The sequence below is a fragment of the Oncorhynchus gorbuscha genome, unplaced genomic scaffold (genome assembly GCF_021184085.1).
Source record: "Oncorhynchus gorbuscha isolate QuinsamMale2020 ecotype Even-year unplaced genomic scaffold, OgorEven_v1.0 Un_scaffold_7910, whole genome shotgun sequence".
In the NCBI taxonomy this organism is placed as follows: Eukaryota; Metazoa; Chordata; class Actinopteri; order Salmoniformes; family Salmonidae; genus Oncorhynchus; species Oncorhynchus gorbuscha.
The window spans coordinates 2,652-16,142 of NW_025751198.1; the positions used below are offsets into that span (position 1 = coordinate 2,652).

General features: G+C 47.8%; 1 pseudogene; it reads right to left on the reverse strand.

The window, feature by feature from the left end:
- Positions 1-588: 588 nt before the first annotated feature.
- On the reverse strand, positions 589-13,153 carry LOC124029853 (annotated as a pseudogene).
- Between the last annotated feature and the right edge of the window lie 338 nt (positions 13,154-13,491).

The window sequence follows — 13,491 nt, forward strand, 5'->3', positions numbered from 1 at the left end:
TCTGATGGCCCCGGTACAGTGTCTGATGGCCCCGGTACAGTGTCTGATGGCCCCGGTACATTATCCGATGGCCCCGGTACATTATCCGATGGCCCCGGTACATTATCCGATGGCCCCGGTACATTATCCGATGGCCCCGGTACATTATCCGATGGCCCCGGTACAGTGTCTGAATAGTAAAGCAGGTGATGGCCCCGGTACAGTATTCGATGGCCCCGGTACATTATCCGATGGCCCCGGTACATTATCCGATGGCCCCGGTACAGTGTCTGAATAGTAAAGCAGGTGATGGCCTCGGTACAGTATCTGATGGCCTCGGTACAGTGTCTGATGGCCTCGGTACAGTAGTATTGAACAGTAGTGTTAAGTACAGTATAGTATTGAACAGTAGTGTTAAGTGGTTACCTGTGCAGTAGTATTGAACAGTAGTGTTAAGTACAGTATAGTATTGAACGGTGTTAAGGAGTGGTTACCTGTGGGTAATATTCAACAGTAGTGTTAAATACAGTATAGTATTGAACAGTAGTGCTACCTGCAAGTTACCTGTGCGCTGAGTGTCTGCAGGGGCTCTGGATGCGGGGAAGGTCATTAGGGGAGACCACGGTAATCTTCACTCTTCTGTTTGGCAGGAGGGGAGTGGGTTCCTTTAAAGTTGTTCACCACACAGATACCCTGAAGGAGACACAACGTCACTGAAACTTTCCCTGACATGAAAACGTCACAGAGCAAAAGGCTGAACGGTATTAGGGTTCCCAGGGTTACACACATTACACAATCCCATCTCCATGACTACAGCAAGGAAGAATATCCACGAGAAGAGCCACTGGCCAATAAACACATGTGATCCATTTAGAAAATTCACCGTGGGCAATGTGTCAACTCAAATATTTTGGCACTGAGCAAATTTCTGGTCTGCTGAGCGCACACTTCAACATTGTGTAACTATCACTATGTTAACTGGCTGCATACTAGTCAGGTAACTAACTATCACTATGTTAACTGGCTGCATACTAGTCAGGTAACTAACTATCACTATGTTAACTGGCTGCATACTAGTCAGGTAACTAACTATCACTATGTTAACCGGCTGCATACTAGTCAGGTAACTAACTATCACTATGTTAACCGGCTGCATACTAGTCAGGTAACTAACTAACTATCACTATGTTAACCGGCTGCATACTAGTCAGGTAACTAACTATCACTATGTTAACCGGCTGCATACTAGTCAGGTAACTAACTATCACTATGTTAACCGGCTGCATACTAGTCAGGTAACTAACTATCACTATGTTAACCGGCTGCATACTAGTCAGGTAACTAACTAACTATCACTATGTTAACCGGCTGCATACTAGGTAACTAACTTAACTATCACTATGTTAACTGGCTGCATACTAGTCAGGTAACTAACTATCACTATGTTAACTGGCTGCATACTAGTCAGGTAACTAACTATCACTATGTTAACTGGCTGCATACTAGTCAGGTAACTAACTATCACTATGTTAACCGGCTGCATACTAGTCAGGTAACTAACTATCACTATGTTAACTGGCTGCATACTAGTCAGGTAACTAACTATCACTATGTTAACTGGCTGCATACTAGTCAGGTAACTAACTATCACTATGTTAACTGGCTGCATACTAGTCAGGTAACTAACTATCACTATCACTATGTTAACTGGCTGCATACTAGTCAGGTAACTAACTATCACTATGTTAACCGGCTGCATATTAGTCAGGTAACTAACTATCACTATGTTAACTGGCTGCATACTAGTCAGGTAACTAACTATCACTATGTTAACTGGCTGCATACTAGTCAGGTAACTAACTATCACTATGTTAACTGGCTGCATACTAGTCAGGTGACTAACTATCACTATGTTAACCGGCTGCATACTAGTCAGGTAACTAATTTAACTATCACTATGTTAACTGGCTGCATACTAGTCAGGTAACTAACTATCACTATGTTAACTGGCTGCATACTAGTCAGGTAACTAACTATCACTATGTTAACTGGCTGCATACTAGTCAGGTAACTAACTATCACTATGTTAACTGGCTGCATACTAGTCAGGTAACTAACTATCACTATGTTAACTGGCTGCATACTAGTCAGGTAACTAACTATCACTATGTTAACCGGCTGCATACTAGACAGGTAACTAATTTAACTAACTTCATGAGTCAGGTATGTTTACTAGCTTCATTCACAGGTAACTAACGCAGCTATCCACTGTCTTTATTAGCTCCCGAGTGCCACAGCGGTCTAAGGCACCGTAACAATGCTGTGTAACTTCTAGTGTGCTTTTATTGTGTACCTGAGGTTGAACCTGCTTTAAGTTACAGTTTTAACAGTGTCCAAGTAGGCTACTGTGGCTATTTGATCATAATGTAGACCTACCAGAGAGGCCTACCATCAAAAACAATGGAGAAAATGCATCCCAGAACATGGAAATATGTGTTCTATCATTCAGCCTCAGTAGCAGCCAACGTGTGGTGTTCAATGTAGGTCTACATTCCATGAGATTTAAAACAGAAAACATGCAGGGCTTCACATGAACCTGTTTATCCACTTGTCATTTCAGAAAAGGAGGTGACTGAACATGTTGTTGTTTAAATGAAAATGCATTATTATCCCCATACCATTATTACAGAGAATCAGACAAATTATGCCCTCTGCCTATTGGCTACTGAGCTTATTCAAGACTGTCTCAAAATACAACACTGCCCCTTTAAGAGAAAAAAACAAGCTATTTACCTGACTGGCTTTTCAAAGATGTCTAGAAATGTACAGGGTTTGTGTTCTTGTAGGAAGGAATCACTCCCTTATCGTTGACAATAAATGATCCATAACTGGACTAATAACTCACTAACTAGCAAATAATATGAACTAAATGTGCCCACGTGGCTACCGGCAGCTCTCACTTCGATCTCAAAACAAGTGCATCTACTCACGACCGCTCATGCTGTAAACACAGTCCAGTACATCTACTCCCGACCGCTCACGCTCGGGGGCGGCAGGGTAGCCTAGTGGTTAGAGCGTTGGACTAGTAACCGGAAGGTTGCGGTTCAAACCCCGAGCTGACAAGGTCGTTCTGCCACTGAACAGGCAGTTAACCCACTGTTCCCAGGACGTCATTGAAAATAATAATTTTTCTTAACTGGCTTGCCTGGTTAAATAAAGGTAAAATGAATCAAAAATGCTGTAAACACAGTCCAGTTCAAAGTGAATGCCACAGATCCATATATGGCAATGGTCTGCTTGCATATAGGCTTCCTGCAGCTCTGATTGGATAAGGTGCACCAGTCTGAGTAGAGTACGAGTCCTGCATGTCAATGCAGAAAAAAATAATCTCTTGCACAGTTAGTTTTGCATACTAAATCTGGCATATTTCATTTTGGTATGTTACATTGAAAGTGGCTACTGTTGCTTTGATCACAATTCCCACAGTAAAGGGAAACGTTGATAATGTTAATTAACTAAGGGGAAAACTGTAGAAAGTTATGTTCAATCTCGTGCTTCTCTGCGCAGGCTGATATTTATTCTGCGTGGGCGCAGTTTAGAGGGAATATTGCCAGTTGGAACCATTTAGATGCCGAGGAAGATTTTGACCAATTGGAATAGAAGACATCCTCATCAGAAAGATCAGCTCCCATTGTGTGCTAAAAGAGATCAACACAACCAGATTAAAACGACCGTTAGTCCTCACCAGGAACAGAGCGATACAGCTACCATGATGAACCCAGCGATGACATCAGAACAGTGGTTCCGGTACTCCGAGACCCGGTTGGAAAGCTGTACAGAGGGTTCCCAGGCACAGCACCGGTTTGGCCAGGCTTCTCTTAGTCTTTATGGTGCTAGTGATGTACATCTTGGAACAGGGAGAGACATGGGGAGGCAGGGAGAGACATGGGGAGGCAGGGGAGACATGATGAGAGGTAGTAAATGTCTCTATGGTGTCTGCCCAAGCTAAAAATGTCTCCATCATCATCATAAAGTTGGGCCAGTTCCATGAGTACTCAGTGACGTAGACAGCAGAGTAACAATGACTACATTCTACTGTAATACTCATTCTGATTATCATAACCCTCACAGTGACGCAGACAGAGTAACAATGACTACATTCTACTGTAATACTCATTCTGATTATCATAACCCTCACAGTGACGAGACAGCAGAGTAGACGCTGAGCAGGGTTAGGGTTAGGGGGTGAAGTAAAACTCACCGCAGACAGCTGAGTAGACGCTGAGCGAGGGTTAGGGTTAGTAAAACTCACCATGACGTGAACAGCAGAGGACGCTGAGCGAGGGTTAGGGTTAGTAAAACTCACTGTGATGTAGACAGCTGAGTAGACGCTGAGCGGGTTAGGGTTAGGGTTAGTAAAACTCACAGTGACGTAGACAGCAGAGTAGACGCTGAGCGAGGCGTCTTTGGAAGGAAGGACGTCGAGCCTTTCTCCACGACGACCGGGCTGCCGGTACAGATGTTACCGTTGGAGATGAACTGGTGGTTGAAGCGACACTCTGTGCACGGTGTAGTTGGGCTTACAGACAGACAGGAAGTGCGGCGCCAGGTTGCCCGTCACCACCTGCCCCGCGTTTACAAAGATGTCTGTCGCAAACAGACCAAACGCAAACACACACCTGGCAAGAGAGAGAGAGAGAGAGAGACAGAGAGAGAGACGAAGAGAGAGAGAGAGACGAACAGAGAGAGAGACGAACAGAGAGAGAGAGAACAGAGAGAGAGAGAGACGAACAGAGAGAGAGAGAGCGAGACGAACAGAGAGAGAGAGACGAACAGACAGAGACGAGACAGAGAGAGAGGAGACGTAATAGAGAGAGAGAGAGAGAGACGAACAGAGAGAGAGAGCGCAGAGAGAGACGAACAGAGAGAGAGAGCGAGAGAGAGAGAACAGAGAGAGAGAGAGACGAACAGAGACAGAGAGAGACGAACAGAGAGAGAGCGAAGAGAGAGAGAGAGAGAGAGAGAGAGAGACGAACAGAGAGTGAGAGAGAGAGACGAACAGAGAGAGAGAGACGAACAGAGAGAGAGAGAGAGAGACGAACAGAGAGAGAGAGAGACGAACAGAGAGAGAGAGAGAGAGACGAACAGAGAGAGAGAGACGAACAGAGAGAGAGAGAGAGACGAACAGAGAGAGAGAGAGAGACGAACAGAGAGAGAGAGAGAGAGACAGAGAGAGACGAACAGAGAGAGAGACGAACAGAGAGAGAGACGAACAGAGAGAGAGAGAGAGACGAACAGAGAGAGAGAGAGAGAGAGACGAACAGAGAGAGAGAGAGAGACGAACAGAGAGAGAGAGAGAGAGAGACGAACAGAGAGAGAGAGAGAGACGAACAGAGTGAGAGAGAGAGAGAGACAGACGAACAGAGAGAGAGAGAGAGAGAGAGACGAACAGAGAGAGAGAGAGAGACAGACGAACAGAGAGAGAGAGAGAGACAGACGAACAGAGAGAGAGAGAGAGAGAGAGACGAACAGAGAGAGAGAGAGAGAGACGAACAGAGAGAGAGACGAACAGAGAGAGAGAGAGAGAGACGAACAGAGAGAGAGAGAGAGAGACGAACAGAGAGAGAAAAGACAGACACATGAAACTAAATGCTTCATTTCCAATGTTCATGAAATATGACTTATTATCTGCCCTTTATATTGTAATACTCTGAGCCTGGTGGTGCCCCTCTGTCTGCGGGGGAGAGACTGACAACAAAGGCTGGGCTATGTCCCAAATGGAACCATATTCCCTACACAGTGCACTACTTTTGACCAGGGCCCTGTGTGTGCTGGTCAAAGTAGTGTACTATGTAAGGAATAAAGTGCCATTTTGGGATGCATTTTAACACAGATGTAGTGTAACGCGGTGCCATTGGGCACCCTGACGCGGTGCCATTGGGCACCCTGACGCGGTGCCATTGAGCACCCTGACGCGGTGCCATTGAGCACCCTGACGCGGTGCCATTGAGCACCCTGACGCGGTGCCATTGAGCACCCTGACGCGGTGCCATTGAGCACCCTGACGCGGTGTCATTGAGCACCCTGACGCGGTGCCATTGAGCACCCTGACGCGGTGCCATTGAGCACCCTGACGCGGTGCCATTGAGCACCCTGACGCGGTGTCATTGAGCACCCTGACGCGGTGTCATTGAGCACCCTGACGCAGTGTCATTGAGCACCCTGACAGACGTTCTACTGGAGAGAAGGGTCGTCAGTAGAAACCGTGAAGACATCTTGGAGAGTTCCAAACTGCTCTCATAATTACAGCTTCAATCAGACTAACTGAATGGGCCCCATGTTAATCTGCAGCAGATGTTTGTATGGAAGCCTAATGGTTAAGAGAAGGTGGGCCAGTAACAAAGGTTGCTAGTTCAAATCCCTGAGCTGACTAGGTGAAAAATCTATCAATATGCACTTAAACCTAATTGCTGCAATAAGTCGCTATGAATAAGAATGTCAGCTAAATGACTTTTTTTAAATATATATTTTTTTAAATACTATAAAATAGTTTGCTAAGAGTTGGCTACTCAACATGTAACTACGTTCAACATCTAATATACGAGTAACACCACTGACATGACCAGTAGGTCACCAATAACTAACCAATAAACCTGATGACTCTCCTGGTAAGGGCGTTCAGGTAGCAGCACTTCCCCGTCACCATGGTCTTCTCCTGGGTTAGAAGCACCTCCCGTGTGGACTTCATGATGTACATGGATACCTCCCCGATGAAGATCTGATGACAGATACATGGTAATGTTAAACATATTGAGCCTAACCTTGTAGAGTCCATGTCCCGACAAATTAGCATTAACACCCAGCCCTAACCCTTGTGTCACCTATAACCCTCAAACTTTTACAGATGCACAATCGAGAACATCCTGTCGGGCTGTATCACCACCTGGTACGGCAACTGCACTGCCCTCAACCACAGGGCTCTCCAAGAGGGTAGTGAGGTCTGCACAACGCATCATCGGGGCAAACTACCTGCCCTCCAGGACACCTACAGCACCTGATGTTACAAGAAGTCCAAAAATATCAGCAAGGACAACAACCACCCGAGCCACTGCCTGTTCACCCCGCTATCATCCAGAAGGTGAGGTCAGTACAGGTGCATCAAAGCTGGGACCGAGAGACTGAAAATCAGCTTCCATCATGGCCATCAGACTGTTAAACAGCCATCGCTATCGGAGAGGCTGCTGCCAACACACAGATTGAAATCACTGGCCACTTTTTTAAAAATTACTTAAAGGTATCACTAGTCACTTTAAATGTCTTTAAATAATGCCACTAAGTCACTCTGGATAAGCACGTCTGATAAATGACTAAAATGTAACACTAGTCTAGAGGTGTTAGTTGGTCTTGGTTCAGTTGGTAAAGCAGCAGGATATGTTGGAATCCCACTGAGGTCCACATGAACATGCAGGACCTTTATGGATTTATTTATTTAATCCACCTTTAAATTACGACCTGGCCAAGATAAAGCAAAGCAGTTCGACAGATACAACAACACAGAGTTGTAAAACAAACATACAGTCAATAATACAGTAGGAAAATATGTCTATATACAATATGAGGTGAGATAAGGGAGGTAAAGGCAAAAAAAAGGCCATGGTGGCAAAGTAAATACAATATAGCAAGTAAAACACTTGAATTACTAAGTCACTTAGGATAAAAGTTTATGCTAAATAGTATATATTATTATTTATTGAGTGTGGGTGTAATGGTAGGCTACCTTGGGCAGCAGGTAGCCTAGTAGTTAGAGCACTGGGCCATTAACTGAAAGGTTGCTGGATCGAATCCCCGAGCTGACAAGGTACGAATCTGTTGTTCTGCCCCTGAACAAGGCAGTTAACCCGCTGTTCCCTGGTAGGCCGTCATTGTAAATAAGAATTTGATCTTAACTGACTTGCCTGGTTAAATAAAGGTGCCAGAGAAGGCATGTAGAGCTGCTATGGCTGCTGCCGAACTGTAGGCAGTAGATCTACAGTGTAGCAACAGTGCCATCTAGTGTTCATTCTTTCGACTAATGAAACCGTGTCAGTGCCTCAGTGACTTAAAAAACATCTGTTTTTTTCCTCCAGTGAATCTAGCAGTCATAATTAAACCTAGAAATCAATATTTCAGTAGAAATGAGGCAAATGGAACTCAACTACCCGGTCGCATTCACAGGTTGTATCACATTTTCACTTCATTTCATTACAGTACAACGGTTTGATTTGTTTGATCGTAGCTAGCTACTTAGCTAGCTACATAGCCGTCTTTGTATCAAAGATAATTGTGTAGTCTAGAGCGATTTTCTAGGTTCGCTAGCCATCTATTGTCGTTCTTTTAACGCAACGTAACGTAAACAACACTGCTAGCTAGCCTGCTAGCCCCCGAATAGCAACACTGCAGAAACTATTACACTCAACGGAACGACTTGATTAGTGTAGTGTCAACAACGCACCCACTGCCAGCTGGCCTACTTCAGCAGTACTGTATCATTTTAATCATTTTAGTCAATAAGATTCTTGCTACGTAGCTTAACTTTCTGAACATTCGAGACGTGTAGTCCACTTGTCATTCCAATCTCCTTTGCATTAGCGTAGCCTCTTCTGTAGCCTGTCAACTATGTGTCTGTTTATCCCTGTTCTCTCCTCTCTGCACAGACCATACAAACGCTCCTCACCGCGTGGCCGCGGCCACCCTACTCTGGTGGTCCCAGCGCGCACGACCCACGTGGAGTTCCAGGTCTCCGGTAGCCTCTGGAACTGCCAATCTGCGGTCAACAAGGCAGAGTTCATCTCAGCCTATGCCTCCCTCCAGTCCCTCGACTTCTTGGCACTGACGGAAACATGGATCACCACAGACAACACTGCTACTCCTACTGCTCTCTCTTCGTCCGCCCACGTGTTCTCGCACACCCCGAGAGCGTCTGGTCAGCGGGGTGGTGGCACCGGGATCCTCATCTCTCCCAAGTGGTCATTCTCTCTTTCTCCCCTTACCCATCTGTCTATCGCCTCCTTTGAATTCCATGCTGTCACAGTTACTAGCCCTTTCAAGCTTAACATCCTTATCATTTATCGCCCTCCAGGTTCCCTCGGAGAGTTCATCAATGAGCTTGATGCCTTGATAAGCTCCTTTCCTGAGGACGGCTCACCTCTCACAGTTCTGGGCGACTTTAACCTCCCCACGTCTACCTTTGACTCTTTCCTCTCTGCCTCCTTCTTTCCACTCCTCTCCTCTTTTGACCTCACCCTCTCACCTTCCCCCTACTCACAAGGCAGGCAATACGCTCGACCTCATCTTTACTAGATGCTGTTCTTCCACTAACCTCATTGCAACTCCCTCCAAGTCTCCGACCACTGCCTTGTATCCTTTTCCCTCTCGCTCTCATCCAACACCTCCCACACTGCCCCTACTCGGATGGTATCGCGCCGTCCCAACCTTCGCTCTCTCTCCCCCGCTACTCTCTCCTCTTCCATCCTATCATCTCTTCCCTCCGCTCAAACCTTCTCCCACCTATCTCCTGATTCTGCCTCCTCAACCCTCCTCTCCTCCCTCTCTGCATCCCTTGACTCTCTATGTCCCCTATCCTCCAGGCCGGCTCGGTCCTCCCCTCCCGCTCCGTGGCTCGATGACTCATTGCGAGCTCACAGAACAGGGCTCCGGGCAGCCGAGCGGAAATGGAGGAAAACTCGCCTCCCTGCGGACCTGGCATCCTTTCACTCCCTCCTCTCTACATTTTCCTCCTCTGTCTCTGCTGCTAAAGCCACTTTCTACCACGCTAAATTCCAAGCATCTGCCTCTAACCCTAGGAAGCTCTTTGCCACCTTCTCCTCCCTCCTGAATCCTCCGCCCCCTCCCCCCTCCTCCCTCTCTGCAGATGACTCGTCAACCATTTTGAAAAGAAGGTCGACGACATCCGATCCTCGTTTGCTAAGTCAAACGACACCGCTGGTTCTGCTCACACTGCCCTACCCTGTGCTCTGACCTCTTTCTCCCCTCTCTCTCCAGATGAAATCTCGCGTCTTGTGACGGCCGGCCGCCCAACAACCTGCCCGCTTGACCCTATCCCCTCCTCTCTTCTCCAGACCATTTCCGGAGACCTTCTCCCTTACCTCACCTCGCTCATCAACTCATCCCTGACCGTTGGCTACGTCCCTTCCGTCTTCAAGAGAGCGAGAGTTGCACCCCTTCTGAAAAAACCTACACTCGATCCCTCCGATGTCAACAATTACAGACCAGTATCCCTTCTTTCTTTTCTCTCCAAAACTCTTGAACGTGCCGTCCTTGGCCAGCTCTCCCGCTATCTCTCTCTGAATGACCTTCTTGATCCAAATCAGTCAGGTTTCAAGACTAGTCATTCAACTGAGACTGCTCTCCTCTGTATCACGGAGGCGCTCCGCACTGCTAAAGCTAACTCTCTCTCCTCTGCTCTCATCCTTCTAGATCTATCGGCTGCCTTCGATACTGTGAACCATCAGATCCTCCTCTCCACCCTCTCCGAGTTGGGCATCTCCGGCGCGGCCCACGCTTGGATTGCGTCCTACCTGACAGGTCGCTCCTACCAGGTGGCGTGGCGAGAATCTGTCTCCTCACCACGCGCTCTCACCACTGGTGTCCCCCAGGGCTCTGTTCTTGGCCCTCTCCTATTCTCGCTATACACCAAGTCACTTGGCTCTGTCATAACCTCACATGGTCTCTCTTATCATTGCTATGCAGACGACACACAATTAATCTTCTCCTTTCCCCCTTCTGATGACCAGGTGGCGAATCGCATCTCTGCATGTCTGGCAGACATATCAGTGTGGATGACGGATCACCACCTCAAGCTGAACCTCGGCAAGACGGAGCTGCTCTTCCTCCCGGGAAGGACTGCCCGTTCCATGATCTCGCCATCACGGTTGACAACTCCATTGTGTCCTCCTCCCAGAGCGCCAAGAACCTTGGCGTGATCCTGGACAACACCCTGTCGTTCTCAACTAACATCAAGGCGGTGGCCCGTTCCTGTAGGTTCATGCTCTACAACATCCGCAGAGTACGACCCTGCCTCTCACAGGAAGCGGCGCAGGTCCTAATCCAGGCACTTGTCATCTCCCGTCTGGATTACTGCAACTCGCTGTTGGCTGGGCTCCCTGCCTGTGCCATTAAACCCCTTCAACTCATCCAGAACGCCGCAGCCCGTCTGGTGTTCAACCTTCCCAAGTTCTCTCACGTCACCCCGCTCCTCCGTTCTCTCCACTGGCTTCCAGTTGGAAGCTCGCATCCGCTACAAGACCATGGTGCTTGCCTACGGAGCTGTGAGGGGAACGGCACCTCAGTACCTCCAGGCTCTGATCAGGCCCTACACCCAAACAAGGGCACTGCGTTCATCCACCTCTGGCCTGCTCGCCTCCCTACCACTGAGGAAGTACAGCTCCCGCTCAGCCCAGTCAAAACTGTTCGCTGCTCTGGCCCCCCAATGGTGGAACAAACTCCCTCACGACGCCAGGACAGCGGAGTCAATCACCACCTTCCGGAGACACCTGAAACCCCACCTCTTTAAGGAATACCTAGGATAGGTTAAGTAATCCCTCTCACCCCACCCCCTAAGTTTTAGATGCACTATTGTTAAGTGACTGTCCCACTGGATGTCATAAGGTGAATGCACCAATTTGTAAGTCGCTCTGGATAAGAGCGTCTGCTAAATGACTTAAATGTAAATGTAAATGTAATCTGTAAATAATACAGATGCAGGATTTTAATTCGAGCCAGTTTGATACAGGAGGAATAATACTTTTTCAGGAAGGGGAAATCAAGTCTGAAAAAAAAAAAGTGGAAATTATAAACTTCAGAAGCCTTCTTAAAACTCAAATACAAGTAAATTCTCAACCACAAAAGAGTGATCAAATTAAGAGCCTACATCAGTAGGATATATATATATCTCTTCATTAAATATATAATACAAAGATAATGGAGGATAAGGTGAGATGATTTACTGAGAAAGAAAGATAGCGAGAGTGAAAAGACAGAAAAACAGTTACTGTACTCAAGATGGCGATGGGAGCCTTATTGTGACAGAGAGAGAGAAAGAGGAGCGAGGGGGCACAGAGACAGAGGGCAGAGCCAGCAAGACAGAGTCCGTCAGTAACCTAGTACTCACGATGGTGGTGGGAGCCTTATTGTGACAGAGAGAGAGAAAGAGGAGCGAGGGGGCACAGAGACAGAGTCCGTCAGTAACCTAGTACTCACGATGGTGGGGGGAGCCTTATTGTGACAGAGAGAGAAAAGAAGAGCGAGGGGGCACAGAGACAGAGTCCGTCAGTAACCTAGTACTCACGATGGTGGTGGGAGCCTTATTGTGACAGAGAGAGAGAAAGAGGAGCGAGGGGGCACAGAGACAGAGTCCGTCAGTAACCTAGTACTCACGATGGTGGGGGGAGCCTTATTGTGACAGAGAGAGAGAAAGAGGAGCGAGGGGGCACAGAGACAGAGTCCGTCAGTAACCTAGTACTCACGATGGTGGGGGGAGCCTTATTGTGACAGAGAGAGAAAGAAGAGCGAGGGGGCACAGAGACAGAGTCCGTCAGTAACCTAGTACTCACGATGGTGGTGGGAGCCTTATTGTGACAGAGAGAGAGAAAGAGGAGCGAGGGGGCACAGAGACAGAGGGCAGAGCCAGCAAGACAGAGTCCGTCAGTAACCTAGTACTCACGATGGTGGTGGGAGCCTTATTGTGACAGAGAGAGAGAAAGAGGAGCGAAGGGGCACAGAGACAGAGTCCGTCAGTAACCTAGTACTCACGATGGTGGTGGGAGCCTTATTGTGACAGAGAGAGAGAAAGAGGAGCGAAGGGGCACAGAGACAGAGTCCGTCAGTAACCTAGTACTCACGATGGTGGTGGGAGCCTTATTGTGACAGAGAGAGAAAGAAGAGCGAGGGGGCACAGAGACAGAGTCCGTCAGTAACCTAGTACTCACGATGGTGGTGGGAACAGCGGCGACCACGCAGTAGAGGATGAGGGGAGGGATGAAGCTGCTCTCGTCCACCCCGAGTACGGCTTCATCAGGTCAGCATCGTTGCAGAAGAACCCCTGGACGTGGATGCCGAACGTGTCGGTCAGCTCAAAGTAGTAGGCCAGCAGGACGGTCCCTGCCATTATCACCAGCTGAGAGACAACATCAGGGAGATATCAGGCTGGAACCCTAACCTAAATACAACCTGACCTAACTCAAAGTAGTAGGACAGCAGGACGGTCCCTGCCATTATCGCTCTACCGTTTACCCCCAGCCTCGCTCTTACCATTTACCCCCAGCCTCGCTCTACCATTTACCTCCTCAGCCTCATGTAGTCTCCCCTGCTACTAACAGGTGTCTGTATGTAGCCCTGCTACTAACAGGTGTCTGTATGTAGCCCTGCTACTAACAGGTGTCTGTATGTAGCCCTGCTACTAACAGGTGTCTGTATGTAGCCCTGCACTAACAGGTGTCTGTATGTAGCCCTGCT